This window comes from Humulus lupulus, chromosome 2 (genome assembly GCF_963169125.1).
Source record: "Humulus lupulus chromosome 2, drHumLupu1.1, whole genome shotgun sequence".
Classification (NCBI taxonomy): Eukaryota; Viridiplantae; Streptophyta; class Magnoliopsida; order Rosales; family Cannabaceae; genus Humulus; species Humulus lupulus.
The window spans coordinates 97,848,822-97,866,097 of record NC_084794.1 but is presented as its reverse complement, the minus strand read 5'-3'; the positions used below and the strand labels follow the sequence as shown (position 1 = coordinate 97,866,097).

The following is a 17,276-nucleotide window of genomic DNA, read 5'->3' as shown; positions in this document are numbered from 1 at the left end:
AGTTATACATAGTATATCCCTTTGCCAATCAGTGACCTTGATTCTTGGTTGAAGACACCCTCCATATATGTTTTTGATTGCTCTGCGGTTGGGGGAATATTGTGAATGCTTTTATTGAGGTAAAGCTTTAACTCAAAACATATAATGAATTGATATATGTATTGATAATTAAGGTGCTACGTGACATGAATTCATTATCTGTAATTCAGATATTTATATATAAATATATTTGTAAATATAGTGACTTGATTTGATGGTTTGGCAGCTTCATGATTGGGTTGCTTCTAGCTCCTCTAGATCCACAAGGGATTGCATTCTACTTGGAGCTTGTGAAACACATGAGACTCTTCCACAAAGTGCTGAATTTCCTGCAGATGTGTTTACGTCTTGTCTCACAACACCTATTAAGATGGCTTTGAGATGGTGAGCTTCTTTTCTTGTTCGTCTGTTAGGATCGCCTATCGCGTTTATGCATCTTTATTTGAGATCTTGCAGTTTTCTGGTTTTGCCTTGTGGTGTTTATTCCATATTCGCTTCTTCCTAGTTATTTTTAGTTTTCTGGTTTTGCCTTGTGGTGTTTATTCCATATGCCTTGTGACGTGATTGGTTTGAATAGATGCTTTGAAATATACACAAGTTAGCTAATCTCTGCCTCTATTTTGGGCAGTGAATGCTTTTTCTTATGAGACTAAATTTTTTTTGTTGTATTTTAAGTTGTGGATAGCAATTGGTTTTTATTTTTTAAGATAACAATTGGTTTTTGTGCTGTGGATCATTAGATCTGTTTTATTAACATAAGGATGTAATATTTGCTTCTACATTTACTATCATTCTAGTCATAGAAATTTAGTATAGTTTAGTTACAAGTAATTTAGTTGCTGCTGTTGACAATTTGTGGTATCTAATAGATGGAATACATACTGTAGTCTTGAAAAAACTTTCAGAAAATGGTAAGAGCTATGTGGGTTTTACATTTTTATTTTTGTATGATACTTCAAACACTGATCTGTAGACTTATCTCAGTTTTTAGTGGATCCTACTCCATTTTCTAGGATCTTGCAGGCAAAGGACACCAAGTGAATTAGATAGAGAGGTTAAGAACTTGAGGGTGGCATTTACTGACCTGTTTTTGAAGCATAACACTTTCAAAGAAACTGCAAAGCCATCGAGATATTGATGCAAAGAATGGAAGAATGTATTTCACTAATTTTTGTATACATTGTTTTGTATTTAGTGATAAAGTAATCTGAATTGGGCATAAATTATGTTGTAATATGATTTCTTAAGCCTAGACTAGTAGACTAAATATTGTAATTACATTTGAGTAATTAATAAAAATCTATTTATGTTACCTTATTTGGCTTCAACTTTCATATTTGTTTTCCTAGTTTTGTGTAAGTAAAAAAAGATTATGTTTCTCTAAGCTAATATAATGTGTTATACTAAAGTTTAGTATAACACAAAAATTGTGTTATACTAAAGTATAGTATAACACAAAAAAAGTGTTATACTAAAGTGTAGCATAACACAAAAAACGTGTTATACTAAAGTGTAGTATAACACAAAAAAAGTGTTATATAATCAACTATAAATAACATAATTCAACACTTATCTATATATTAAAATAACACAGAAATTGTGTTATCGTTGACAATAAAATAACACATCTGTATAACACTGATAAAGTGTTATGTAAAGTACCCTGACCTACGATAACATAGTCGGTCTTAACACATCAGAAAGTGTTATCGTATGTTTTGATAACACATTTTCGGTGTTATTAAAAGCATTTTTTCTTGTAGTGATGATTCTAGGCGAAGCTCCCTCTACTTAGGTCCCAACTGTCCAGATCCCGGTAAAGCCACTAGAGCTAAAACGGATCCCCGAATCGTTTCAAGGGACTGTAGACGAGATGGCGAGTCATATGGTGGGCCACGCGTACAGAGCCAATGTAAAAGATTTGAGGGCCATGGAGGAGCGTACTCCCGAAGATGTTCTTGAGTCCTCCATGGTGATGAATCTCACTTTGAGCCACCATCATTCCTCCTACAGTATTTCTTTTTCTTTTTCCTCTTTTTTATTTTTACTAGCCTTGACCCACCTTTTCTCTTTCTAGTCTGTTCTGGATCAACTTCATGGTTGTAATATCCCAAATTCCCTAATATGGCTTAGTGCTTAGAATAGGGGGCCGAAAGGTAATAATTGTTTTAATTATGTGTTAATATAGTATGTGCATGATATTATGTGAATTATATTATAATATAATTATGCTTGCATGTTAGAAATGTTAAATATATGTATGTGGGCCATTTCTTATAAGAAAGGCATTTTAGTAATTTAACCCGCTGAGGGTATAATTGTACATTTGAACCTGTGTGATTGAGACCACATTATTATGTGGATATATTTGGGTTATTCGACACGAGGTGATCCTGGTGAGCAAGTTAACAGAAAAGCCACAACAAGGGTAAAATACTCAGCTCGGGGCAAGCTGAGGGGTATTTTAGTAATTTAGTAAATTGCTAGGATTTATCGGGTAATGGGAGATTAAATTATTATTATTTTGAGATAGTTGGGGATGTAGAGGAACACTCAGGGAGTCACTTGAAGTGGAAATTGAGGTGATTTCCCTTGGAGGACTTTGGAGAGTTTGAATTGGCCTAGGGGCATTTAGGTCATTTGTGCCTAATTAGAGATTAACTAGAGGTTTCTTTAGCTGAGGGGTAACTAAAACAGAGTTATTGTCTCTCTCCCGTAACTCTCTCTCTCCCTCTTCTTGGTGGTTTGAGAATCTTGAGAAAATTGAAGGGCAAAACTTAGGAAACTGAAGGGTTGAGCTTGGGAAACTTGGGGATTAGCTCAAGGGTGTTATCATCTCAAAGGTAAGGGTTTAATTTCTAATTTCTTCATGATGTTTCTGAGATTTTGTTGCGAGCTTTGGTGTGTGCATGTTTTAGAGTTTTGAGGGTAAATTTTGGATTTTTGATGAGTTTTAACCAAGTAATTAGTTAGGTTTTGTTGTTGGAAAGGAGTTATACTGATTATGGGGAGTGAATTAAAGATTTTAGTGGGATTGGATTTTTTTTAGTTGGGTTCGGCTAAGGGAAAAACCCAAAATTCTGGGTTCGAAGGGGTTAGGTCGCGGCCCTGTGCTTGGTGTGTCGCGACCCTCTAGAACAAAAGGGAGCCAAGGAGGGCTCTGTAGCGAGGGCACGCCGCGGTGCCTCTTTGGATGGGCCGCAGCGCGTGTCTGGTGTTTGGACAGGCTGAGCCTCTAATTGAGGCGGACCGCGACACTAGAGTATGGGGTTGTGGCTCTTAAGAGATTTTTGGCCCCCGAGAAGGTTTTGAGTGTGGGAACTCAACCTTATGAGCTCGGGAATGATTCTACTACCGTGTCTGATGGAATTTGATGTGCCAGAGGCTAGGACTCGGTCTAAAAGACTTTATTCACTCGTTGTTGATGGAATTCTTTATCATGGTTGTGACTAGGTCAAGGCTAAGGGCTCGGACCAGGGATCATACTCAAGAGTCATTCATTGGTAGCTTGCACTTGGACCAAAGCTACGAAAACTGCACCCAGAATACGATGTACATGATTGGGGCTCGGCCCAACTGCTGACTATAATCTTGATTTGGGCGTTAGGCCTATGAATGTGCATGATTATGATTATGCCTATGTATGTTTGATTAAATGTTTTATAATACATTGTATATGTATAAATGCATGATAAATGAAATATGTGATTATCTGCTATGACTAAGGAGCTCGGTTTATAAACCAGGGAATTGTTGTGATATCTATGTAGAGATCGACTTATTAGTCGAGGGCATATATGATTGAGTGACTCGACTTATAAGTTGAGGGTCTTCGAAGCTCGGCTTATAAGTCAAGGGTTTTTAAGCTTTGACTTATAAGTCGAAGGCATGTGAGGCTTGACTTATAAGTCGAGGACCTATAAGACTCGGCTTATGAGCTGAGATTGGCATTACGCACGTGGAGTGTAGGCCACCATGGCTGGGCCATCTTAGGGGTGCACCAAGTTCCTGGTTGGCACGGATGCCAAGCAAATTGAAAGGGAGTGCAACACGAACTTGTGCAACTCTATGGTTGTTGATTTGTATAATGGTTATGCTAGATTTAGTTATTATTGTTAGTCTGATATATTACCCCGTGAATTGTTGAATAGATTTTCTTGCCGAGTCTTTTGGCTCACAAGTGCTTCGTGGTGCAGGTAAAGGTAAGGAGAAGCTTGGCCAGCCATGAGTTGGAGAGCGATAACAATGACATGTACATATGCAGTCTGCTCGACCGCCACAGCCAAGACACTCAAGGAAGCTAGGGTTGAACTTAACTTTTGTCGCTTAGGTCGGCTTATTATGTAACTTTGGTGGTGTAACCAACTTTTAAACTTGTGTTTTTGGGATCCTGTGTAAAGAACAAAGTTTTTTATTAATGAAAATGTTTATGACTTGACCAAAAATTTTAATACCTAAACCCTTAGTGGCTTAATCACTTGTTTAGTCCAAATTACTTGTTTAGCAAGTCCAGCACTGATTTTTAAACACACTTGGTAAGGGACCCTAATTAGTGGGGTGTTACAACTTCATATCAGAGCTGCCGAGGTTTAAGGGTTCCTGATGTTAGACTGGGCCTGTACATTCACTGCTAAAGACAAGCTCGACTCTGGGTTGGGTAACTATTAATATAGTTATGTGTATATTTGTTTGAATGAATTATATATGCCTTACTTGCTAGCTTAAATAGAATTATGAGATATTTTGATAGGGCCTGGCCCTTGACTGCTGTATGTAGGTTGAGGATGTGCTTATTAGCATGATAGACATTTGTAAATATTGTTGGATTTCTTATCAGCATCATTATTGTTGTTGAATGTCAGAAACGCTTATTAGCGCTGTTGTATGTGCGCATTTGAAAGGAATGCATATCAGCACCATTACATGTTAAATAAAAATGCTTATTAGCATTGTTAAATGTCTATGCATGCTGGAAAATGCTTATTAGCATTCTTTTTGCTCTTGAGTATTGTAAATGTTTAATAGCATTATATTATGTGTATGCATGCCAAGAATGTGCTTATTAGCATCTTGTTCAAATATGATCATGAATTCCTCTGCTTATTAGCATGATTGTTATGTGTGAATTACTGGGATGCTTATTAGCATTGCCAATGCATGTGGGTGCTTATTTGATCGGTTTTTGAACCGTGGGTTGGTATGGGATATTGCTATTACTTTGTGATATGTCGAGTCATTGATTGCAGATAGACTTGGAAGTATGCTTCCAAGGCAATCTAATGAGCCAGTCAGCGCTGAGAATCAGGTCGGAAGTAATGACTAGGGTCAGAACCCTCCAACAGTTCCTAATAACTAGCAACAGATGCTTGTAGATATGCAAGCTAGATTGCAGAGACAGGAAGAAGAGATTTTCCAGTTGAGGTAACAGCGGGTTTCGGCTGAGAACGCTATATCAGGGGTCCCATTTACTATTCCAGTACTGGTCGTACAACAATAGACAGAATTAGAGAACCGTTGGGAGTTAGTGTATGAATGGTTCAGGAAACAATATCCTCTGGGTTTTTAGGGTATTGCAAATCCACTTAAGGCGGAACAGTGGATGGCTATGATTACATCCATCCTGGATTTTATGAGGGTGGTGGGCAATGAGAGAGTGGCCTGTGCCACATACATGTTTCAGGAGGATGCCTGAATTTGGTGGGAGGTGGTGTCCCAGACTAGGGATGTAACCATAATGAACTGGGAAAAGTTCAGAACCCTCTTCAATGAGAAATATCATAATGAGGCTATTAGAGATACAAAGGCAGAGGAGTTTAGTAAAATTTTACAAGGGAATATGTCAGTGACCGAATATGCCCTAAAATTCGACAAACTAGCCAAGTTCGCTGCAGACTTGGTACCCACTGATGGGACAAGGAAAGAAAGATTCCTTCAAGGGCTACAGCTTATGATAGCTTGGGATGTCAGAATGACGACATATGCTCAGGTAGTGGAGAGAGCCCTTACTGTAGAGGGTGCTGAGAATAAGATCTGGCGCGAGAATGCGACCATGAGGGATATGAGAAGTAAGGGACCTCCCTTCTCAGGAACAGGTAGGGGCGGAGGTCCCAGTGACCAGAAAAGGAAGACCCCAGATAGAAGTTTACCTCCTAGACCTGATAAGAGGCCACAGGGTGTACAGATTGGCCGCCAGGGCGGCAATGAGAACTGGAAGACATCTCCAGAGTGTGCCCGATGCAGGAGACGTCATCGAGGAGAGTGTCGGGCGAAGGCCTGCTTTGTATGTGGAATTATTGGGCATCTCAAGAAAGACTGCCCAAGAATGAAAAAGGAGGAACCTAAGAAAACAGACAGCTCGACTCCAGCTCGGGTATTTGCATTGATACAGGCTGAGGCTGAGGCTAGGCCCTCAGTGGTCACAGGTCAGCTTTCTAGTGCTGGCATATCTTATACTGTGCTGAATGATTCTGGTGCTACACAATCTTATGTTTCTAGTAGGATTATTGATAGACTGTGTAAGCCCTGTGAGTTTTATGCTGTGAGGTTTGGGACGTTACTACCCACTGGGAAGTTGGTGGTTTCCAAGAGATGGGCTAGGTCTTTGCCAGTGATGGTGGATGACAGGGAGTTATTAGTTGATTTGATAGAGTTAGTCATGACTGACTTTGATATGATTTTGGGGATGGACTGGTTAACTAGATATATATCAACCATTGATTATAAGAAGAAGATGGTAACCTTTGAACCTGAGGGTGAGGAACCCTTCGTATTCGTTGGCACTGTGCACAAACCCCGAGTACCTATGATTTCAATGTTGAGGGCTAGAGATCTACTGCAGGGAGGCTGCATAGGATTCCTAGCTAGTATGGTGGATACCACTTAGGTCGTGCCAGTAGGACCAAAAGAGACTAGGTTGGTCTATGAGTTTCTGGATGTGTTCCCAGAAGATTTACCTGGGTTGCCGCCACACAGGGAGATCGAGTTCGTCATTGAGCTGGCACCAGGGATAGAGCCAGTGTCTAGGGCACCTTACAAAATGGCCCCAACAAAGTTTAGGGAACTCAAGGTACAGTTACAGGAGTTGTTGGATCTGGGTTTTATCAGACCCATTTTCTCGTCGTGGGGTGCGCCAGTGTTATTTGTGAAGAAGAATGACGGTTCTCTAAGGATGTGCATAGACCATAGAGAACTAAATAAGTTGACTATTAAGAACAGGTATCCTCTACCAATGATAGATGACTTATTTGACCAACTGCAAGGTAAAATGGTATTTTCGAAGATAGATCTTCGATCTGGTTATCACTAGTTGAGGATTAAGGAGGAACACATACCAAAGATAGCTTTCTTTACTAGATATGGGCACTAAGAATTTCTCGTTATTTCGTTTGGTTTGACTAATGCCCCGAAAACTTTTATGGACTTAATGAATAGAGTGTTCAAGAACTATCTGGACCGATTTGTGATCGTCTTCATCAACGATATTCTGGTTTATTCAAAGTAAGAGGAGGAGCATGAGCCACACCTCAGATTAGTTTTACAGAGATTGAGAGAACACAAGTTATTTGAGAAGTTTAAGAAGTGTGAGTTTAAGTTACCGCAGGTGACATTCTTGGGTCATATTGTTAGGAGAGGTGGGATCAAGGTAGACCAAGCAAAGATTGACGTTGTTAAGAATTGGCCAAGGCCAAGGAATGCCTCCGAGATTAGAAGCTTCCTTGGATTAGCAGGCTATTATAGGAAGTTTGTGGAAGGATTCTCAAGAATAGCAACCCCACTGACAGAACTGACACGTAAGAGTCAGAAGTTTACGTGGTCGGACAGATGCAAGAACAACTTCCAGGAGTTAAAGCGACGTTTGATTACTTCCCTAGTCCTGAGTCTTCCGACAGATCAGGAGAAGTTTATGGTTTATTGTGATGCTTTGAGATAGGAGTTAGGTTGTGTCCTTATGTAGGCAGAGAAGGTGGTTGCTTATTCATCACGTCAGTTGAAGGATTATGAGCGAAGATACCCATCCCATGATCTGGAGTTGGCAGCGGTGATCTTTGCATTAAAGGTATGGAGACATTACCTTTATGGAGAGAAGTGTGAGATATATACAGACCACAAAAACCTAAAGTACTTCTTTATACAGAAGGATTTGAATATAAGACAGAGGCATTGGTTGGAACTGATAAAGGATTATGATTGTGATATCCTTTATCATCCAGGGAAAGCCAACGTAGTGGCTGATGCCCTAAGTCGGAGAGGTCCAGGGCAGTTGTACAGTATGAGGCAAATTTCCAAGGAGTTAGCAGAGGATATGACCAGAGCAGGGATTGAGTGAGTAGTGGGCCAGTTAGCCAAAATTACCATGTAGTCTACTCTCCTAGAAAGGATAAAGGAGAGTCAGTTACAAGAGCCACAATTGGTGAAGATTAGAGAGTATGTCCTAGCTGGAGCAGCTAGGGACTATACAATATTAGAAATGGGTCTGCTATGATATAACGGTCAGATTTGTATTCCGATGGATGTTGTTATTAGACGGGAGATTCTGGATGAATCTCATACCACTCCGTATTCTTTGCATCCCGGCGCCACAAAGATGTACCAAGATCTAAGAGCTTTGTATTGGTGGTCGGGGATGAAGGGTGATGCACCAAAGTATGTAGCCAAGTGTCTGATATGTCAACAGATCAAACCTAAACATGAAAAAGACCTACAAGATTACTACAACCCTTAGATATTCTAGAGTGGAAATGGGAAGACAACGCAATGGACTTTGTGGTGGGATTGCCTAAGACAGTGGGTCAGCACGATTCGGTATGGGTGATTGTAGACAGATATACTAGATCGGCTCACTTTCTACAAGTGAAGATGACTTATACCGCTGACCAGTACGCAGATCTCTATGTAAAAGAGATAGTACGTCTTCATGGAGCCCCGAGGTCGATCGTGTTAGATCGAGACCCCACATTTACTTCCAAGTTCTAGGGAAGTTTACAGAAGGCAATGGGCATGCAACTGAAGTTTAGTACAACCAATCATCCTCAAACTGATGGTCAGTCTAAAAGGACTATCCAGATACTAGAGGACATGCTGAGAGCATGTGTACTGGACTTTGACGGGTCTTGGAGTAAATATTTACCCCTGATAGAGTTTTCCTACAACAACAGCTATCGGGCGACCATAGGAGTGGCTCCTTATGAGATGTTGTATGGTAGGAAGTCCAGGTCACCTATTCACTGGGATGAGTTGGGTGAGCGCAGAAACTTGGGTCATGAGGCAGTTTAGATGACCAATGAAGCCATTGAAAAGATAAGAACTTGGATGCTCGCAACACAGAGCGGACAAAGAGGTTATATGAATCTGAAGCGTTGGAACGTGGAGTTCCAGGTGGGAGACTATGTCTTCCTTAGAGTCTCACCACTCAAGGGGGTGAGAAGATTTGGGAAGAAGGGCAAGCTGAGCCCTAGGTTTGTAGGACCTTTTGAGATCCTGGAAAGGATCAGTTAGGAGGCCTATAGGTTGGCACTACCTTCGGCATTGTCGGTCCTGCACAATGTGTTTCATATTTAAATGTTGCAGAAGTATGTATCTGATGAGACTCATGTAGTGAATTATGAAGATATGGAGCTGCAAGCAGATTTGTCCTTTGAGGAGTAGCTCGTCCAAATATTAGACAAAAAGGACAAGGTCCTGAGGAATAAAACCATGCCTTTAGTGAAGGTATAATGGAGGAACAACGAGGTCGGGGAAGCAACCTGGGAGTTGGAATCAACAATGCGGGACCAGTATCCCGAGTTGTTCAGGTAAAAATTGAGGACGAAATTCCTGTAAGGATGGGATAGTTGTAATATCCCAAATTCCCTAATATGGCTTAGTCCCTGGATTAGGCAGCCGGGAGGTAATAATTGTTTTAATTATGTGTTAATATAGTATGATCATGATATTATGTGAATTATATTATAATATAATTATGCTTGCATGTTAGAAATGTTAAATATATGTATGTGGGCCCGTTTCTTATAAGAAGGGCATTTTAGTAATTTGACCCGCTGAAGGTATAATTATAAATTTGAGCCTGTGTAATTGAGACCACATTATTATGTGGATATATTTGGGTTATTCGATGCAAGGTGATCCTGGTGAGCAAGTTAGCGGAAAAGTCACAACGGGGTAAAATATTCGGCTCAGGGCGAACTTAGGGGTATTTTAGTAATTTTGTACATTTCCAGGATTTATTGGGTAATGGGAGATTAAATGATTATTATTTTGAGATAGTTGGGGGTGTAGAGGAACACTCGAGAAGTCACGGGAAGTGGCAATTGACGGGATTTCCCTTGGAGGACTTTGGAGAGATTGAATTGGCCTAGGGGCATTTAGGTCATTTGTGCCTAATTAGAGATTAGCTAGAGGTTTCTTCAGCTGAGGGGTAACTAAAACAGAGTTATTTTCTCTCTCCCATAACTCTCTCTCGCTTTTCTTGGTGGTTTGAGAATCTTGAGAAAATTGAAGGGCAAAACTTAGGAAATTGAAGGATTAAGCTTGGCAAACTTGGGGATTAGCTCAAGGGTGTTATCATCTTAGAGGTAAGGGTTTAATTTCGAATTTCTTCATGATGTTTCTGTGATTTTGTTGGGAGCTTTGGTGTTTGCATGTTTTAGAGTTTGGAGGATAAATTCTGGATTTCTTATGAGTTTTAACCAAGTAATTAGTTAGGTTTTCTTGCTGGAAAGGAGTTATACTGATTATGGGGATAGAATTAAAGATTTGAGTATGATTGGGTTGTTTTTAATTAGGTTCAACTAAGGGAAAAACCAAGAATTCTGGGTTCGAAGGGGTCGGGTCGTGGCCCTTTTCTTGGTGTGTCACGGCCCTCTAGAACAAAAGGGACCCAAGGAGGGCTCTATCGTGAGGGCGCGCCACGGCGCCTCTTTGGCTGGGCCGCGGCGCGTGTCTGGTGTTTGGGGAGGCTGAGCCTCTGATTGAGGCGGGCCGATGTACTAGAGTATGGGGTTGCTGCTGAAGATTTTGAGTGCTGGAACTCAACCTTATGAGCTCAGGATCGATTCTACTACAGTGTTTGGTGGAATTTGATTTCTCGGAGGCTAGGACTCGGTCCAGAAGCCTTTATTCACTCGTTGTTGATGGAATTCTTTATCATGGTTGTGACTAGGTCAAGGCTAAGGGCTCAGACCAGGGATCATACTCAAGACTCATTCATTGGTAGCTTGCACTTGGACCAAAGGTAAGAAAACTACACCTAGGATATGATGTACATGATTGGGGTTCGGCCCGAATGCTGACTATAATCTTGATTTGGGCGTTAGGCCTATGAATGTGAATGATTATGATTATTCCTATGTATGTTTGATTAAATGTGTTATAATACATTGTATATGTATAAATGCATGATAAATGAAATATGTGATTGTCTGCTGTGACTAGGGAGCTCGGTTTATAAACTAGGGAATTGTTGTGATATCTATGTAGAGATCGACTTATTAGTCGAGGGAATATATGATTGAGTGACTCGACTTATAAGTCAAGGGTCTCTGAAGCTCGGCTTATAAGTCAAGGGTTTTTAAGCTTTGACTTATAAGTCAGAGGCATGTGAGGCTTGACTTATAAGTCGAGGACCTATAAGACTCAGGTTATGAGCTGAGATTGGCATTACGCATGTGCAGTGTAGGCCACCATGGCTACGCCATCTTGGGGGTGCACCAAGCGCCTTACTGGCTCGAATGCCAAACAAATTGTAAGGAAGTAGGACACGCACCTGTGCAACTCTATGGTTGCTGATTTGTATAATGCTTATGCTAGATTCAATTATTACTGTTAGTCTGATATATTACCCCGAGTTTGAGAGCGATAGCTGTGACATGTACATATGTAGTCCACTCGACCACCACGGCCGAGAATCTCAAGGAAGCTAGAGTTGAACCCAACTTTTTCCGCTTAGGTTGGCGTATAATGTAACTTTGGTGTTGTAACCAACTTTTAAACTTGTTGTTATCCCCGTTTCTCCCTAAGTGTACGGATCCATGATCTGAGTCCATAGGCTGCCCTAAAGGGATTTAAGGCCCAGATCAGGCCCAGTAGACGAAGATGGAACAAACTTGGGCGACCCAAATCTCGGTAAAGCACAAAGGGCATCCCGAAATAGAAGTCAGGACCATCACGTTGGAATGTTGCATATTCCCGGATCTTTCCTCTGGTGTCTTCTGGGATGCAATGAAGAGGTCGTGGCTCCCAAGTCCAAAATTAGATCGGGACGGCGATGGATGAACCCAGGTCCTGGTAAATGAACCAGGACCTTGGTAAATGAAGAGGGATATTGGTAAACGGACCTGGATCAGGTGACCAGATTGGACGGTAAGGTGTCCCCGATACTGACATCACCCCAAGAAATGTGGAGTTGTGTCCCCATAACTAACTTGCAGAAGAGGTTATATAGAGAATGTATGCTATCGGTTCAGAACTATACTGCCACTACTCTAACAGATCCTGTCCCCCGAATCTCCCTCGAAGCCCACGCGACCCAGACTGAACCAGCATTTTGTCATTAGTCTTATAGTGTGGTTACTCTTGGGCTGGCACAATGGGCCTTGATTAATGCATTATATATATTAAAATCCTTTGTATTAAGCCTCTATCAGAGAGTAAATAATTTTTATACTTTTATTGGGCCCGGATTAGTCCGGCCCAAACCCAGTGCACTCACCTGCCTATAAATATGAACAGTGGTACGCTGGGAAATGGATCGGATTTTTCTTTGATAAGCATACACTCTGCTCAAATTCTGAGAGACTTCATTACTTAAGCTCCTAAAAGCTCTAATACAATTGACTCGTGGACTAAGTCTCTTTAACGCCCCAACCACGTAAAATTCCTTGTGTGATAATCTATATTCTTTACATTCTAAGCTCTCTTATCTTTTATAATTCTAGTTTCCGAAAAACTCGGTAAACATTTTGGTGCTTTCATTGAGAGATTGAGGAAAGCTTTTTGAAAAAAGATATCGGATATCTATAACAATGGTGAACACAAGGCACACCACTTTCGACCCTACTAACCAAGAACAAGGCAATGGAGAGCTGCTGCCCAGTCAACCTCTTCCTCATAATCAACATGAGGATGCTCCTTATCAGATGCCCCAGCCTGACGAGTCACATTACTATGAAGATGGGGCGGATTATGAGGAAGATTACTACGAGGAAGAGGAGGGAAATGAGAGGGAATATCGTGATCATGAAGCTGAGGATCCGGTGATCCCAGAAGAAGTAGACCCTGACTAGGAGGACCCGAAGGTGACAAAACTAAGGCAACAAGTCCTGGACCAAGAGGCAAGGATATCTTAACAAAAAGAAGCAACTCGCTAGATGCAAGAATCCCTCCTAGCCCTACAAGATTTCATTGCCACCCAAGGGTTGGTGGCCAACCCTCCAGTTGTTCCACCTCCAGGAACACGACCATCTACCCCACAGGCTAGGACTAACGTGCCCAAAAATGTGAGGCTGAACCCTCCTCTGGGACAAGGTCTCGAACACGGCCCACCTAACCCGGCTCAAGAGAAAAGGTAGGCCAAAGCGGCTGACCCCGAGGGAAAAGCAAACCCCCAGAGGAAAAATCCTCCCGTTCAGAAACACAGGGGTCAACCCCCAGCCACTCCATAGGAGAGACAAGGTGTGTCCCATCCCAGGACGGGATCACCTGATCAATCCGCAATGGATGCACCCACAGTGTACCAAGCCCCGAGCTGCCCCTAGGCAGACTTGACGGGAAAAGATTTTCCACCCAAGCGCCTCCGTGAATAAAGATCACCAAGGACGCCAGAATGCTGACGAGCCAAACGCCCTTAGCTCAGGGGACGACACGTCTCAGGTAGACCTACGTAACATGATGAATGCTCAAAAGGAGTGGGCCTACAAGGAAAAGATCTGCCCCTGAGGAGGTGATTTGAGAAATAATCTCAATGACAGGAGGAACGAGAGGGTTCCCCTGGATGATGGTATGGTCAAATAGTTCATGGAACAATTGGCCGCCTTAAGAAAGGTCATGGATCACCTGGTCCGTAAATAGGAGGGAGGAGATTTCGACTCCGAAGAAGAGGAAAAGGAACCCTGTGCCAAACACATCTTGGATGTGGTGCTCCCCAAGGGGTTCATAATGCCAAATTTGCCCGCCTATACTAGGAACACAGACCCAAGAGACCATCTATCGCACTACAATCGGTTAATTACCGTAGCTTATGTCTGCGACAACGACAAATGTCTTTTCTTTTCAATTACTTTAGATGGCCCTGCGGAGGAATGATGGAAGAGGCTCGAGCCAGAATCCATCTAGTCCTGGTCTGGACTGCAGTCGGCGTTCCACAAACAATTGGTGGATTCCATGAGGATGGATATGAAAATTAGCGCCCTCGCTAACATTAAACAGCTCCCCATGGAGACTTTGAGGGCCTATATCCAATGCTTCACAGAGGAAGCCTCAAAAACCAAGGTGGACAATGGGCAGCGCTTGGTGGCCCTGCAGTCTGGGATCCAGGCAGGTTCCCCCCTCGGGGATGACATACAACGCAGTAAGGCAGCCACCCTCGAAGAATTCATAAGGAGGACACAAGGCTTTATCAACTGGGAGGAGCCCCGAATCTAGGCATTCGGATGGGAGCTGGCTCCCCAGCAAAGTGCCTAAACCTTTCCGTGGTACGGGATGCAATATCCGGCCCCATAGTATCTAACACCCCCGATAGCACCAGGATCAACGGGTACTCCTAGAATAACTTTTGTCGCACCCATGGTCTACGGTCCTACATCTTTCGGGTACGCCCCGGCCCAGTCTACCCCCTTTCCCAGGTACGGGGTGGCGCCAGTCGGATATAGCACTTCTCTCAGCGGGGCCCAGCCATCCCAGATGGGGGGGACTAAGGCAAGTGTAAACCCCCCTGGGGAATCGGGGAAAGGACAAAACTAGTCCAAGCCCTCTAAGAAGGGCAAGAGGGGCTACGAGCCCGAGTATTCAAAGTACACCAATTTAGTGGATACCAGGGAAAATATATACCTGGCCACGAAGAGGATGGTTCTTTACCGGAAACTCACCCCCATGTTCAAAGGGGGAAAGAATTCAAGGGATACTAGCAAGAGGTACGCATACCATAAGGAGGTGGGCCACACGACTGAAGAGTGTCGGAAACTAAAGGATGAAATCGAGAATTTGATTAAGCTGGGACATCTCTACTAGTGGGTCAGGATGCCTGTGGGTATTCTGGGAATGCCAGCAGTTCTCAGAAAATCCCCAATCCCAGGTGCACCTGGAGCGTACCCGCCTCCCTAGGGAGGATACGCGATGGGCCCAGGAGCACAGGGCCCTTAGGGGGGCCCCAACTGTGCAGGCGCCCAGACCCAGGATGCCCTATCCTTCCGGAACCGCACCCCCGCGAGTATATGGTCACGTAGCAACCATCTCGGGCGTGGCACATCTGGGGGGACCATCTCAGAATGGTCAAAAGTGCTACCTCAACGAGCTTGACCATGACCAATAGGTATGCGCCTTGGTCCAAGCACCGGCGCAACACCCGAAGTTGATGAACCTCCCCATCACCTTCACAGAAGACGATGCCCGCAATGTCCACTTCCTGCATTATGATCCTCTAGTCATTGATGCCCAAATATCTAACAAGATGGTGTCCCGAGTATTGGTGGACGACGGAAGCTCCGTCAACATTTTGTTCAAGCCAGCCTTCATCGTGATTGGCTTGACTAAGGCAGACCTGGCCTCATGCCCAACTCAAATCTATGGGTTCAATGGAGATTCGATACTCCTAATGGGGAAGATTCAGCTACCCATAACGCTGGGGAACGAGATCCAAGGGTCGTTCAAATTTTGTACATTCATAGTGGTGGACTGCCGCACTGCATACAACATCATATTCGGTCGACCCGCACTGGTCGACTTCGGTGCTATCACTTCCATCCCCCACCTCTGCATGAAGTTTCCCTATGACAATGGAGGAGTAAAAACAGTTCGAGCAGACAAGAAGAGAACCCGGAAGGGTTACCATGTGTTTGCCCAACCTATTTATATGGTCTGTGAAGAACCTCTTGAGGAAAATGTCGATCCAGTCCCTCCTCCTCCACCAGCGAGACAGAGTGTCTGGGAAGAAGACGAACTGGATCCGCGGGTAGGGGCGGACCGTGCGCTGGAGCCCATGGAAGAGATTGAAGAGGTGTTCATCAATGACTCCGACCCGACCAAGGTGATACAAGTCGGGAAGAACCTAAATGTGGAGGTCCGAGCCGCCATCATCACCCGGGTAAAAGAGAACCAGGATGTCCTGGCCTGGTCTCATTCGGATATGACCGGGATCGACCGCAATATCATTTTCCACACCTTGAATATCGACAAGGGCGCGACCCCGGTCCGGAAAAAATGGAAAGCCCTAGGGGCGGAAAGGGCGGAAGCTCTCAAACTAGAAGTTGAAAAGTTATACTCGATCAACTTCATCCGAGAAGCTTTATATCCCGTATGGCTAGCAAATCTGGTGATGGTGCCTAAGTCGAACAGGACTTGGAGAACTTGCATCGATTTCACGGACTTCACGAACTTGCATCGAGTAGATGGTTGACGTAACATTCGGCTACAAAATCTTGAGCTTCATGGATGCCTACTCAGGCTACAACCAAATCTCTATGCATGTAGCTGACCATGAACATACCAGCTTCCAAACCGACAAGGGGGTGTATTGCTACATCGTCATGCCTTTCGGACTTAAAAACGTGAGCCACATATCAGCAACTCGTCAACAGAATGTTCCAAGCCCAGCTAGGAAGGAACATGGAGGTCTACGTCAATGACATGTTGGTCAAGTCCAAAACCTCCAGAGGACACGCTGATGACCTAGCTGAAGCCTTCACAATCATTCGAAAGAATGGGATGAAGTTGAATCCCAAAATATGCACCTTTGGCATGGCGTCCGGGAAGTTTCTGGGCTTCGTAGTAAGCTATCGGGGAATAGAGGCCAACCTGGGACAAAATCAGCGCATTGATTGGCATGCCCTCGCCATGGAAGCACAAAGATGTTCAGAGCCTGACAGGGCAGATAGCCACCTTGAGCCGTTTTGTCTCAAAGGCCACGGACAAGTGCATCCCGTTCTTCAACGTCCTTTGAGGAAGCCAAAGGTTCGAATGGTTGGCCGAATGCAAAGAGGCTTTCCAAAGATTAAAAGAGCATTTGGCCGGATCGCCAATATTAGCAA

At 43.4% G+C, this 17,276-nt stretch overlaps 1 long non-coding RNA gene across 1 annotated transcript; it reads left to right on the top strand.

The window, feature by feature from the left end:
* LOC133816212 (uncharacterized) lies at positions 1-1,215 on the top strand. The gene is made up of 3 exons (XR_009885079.1): positions 1-119; positions 266-423; positions 1,053-1,215. It is a non-coding gene; the product is annotated as an uncharacterized LOC133816212 (long non-coding RNA).
* The last annotated feature ends 16,061 nt before the right edge of the window (positions 1,216-17,276 follow it).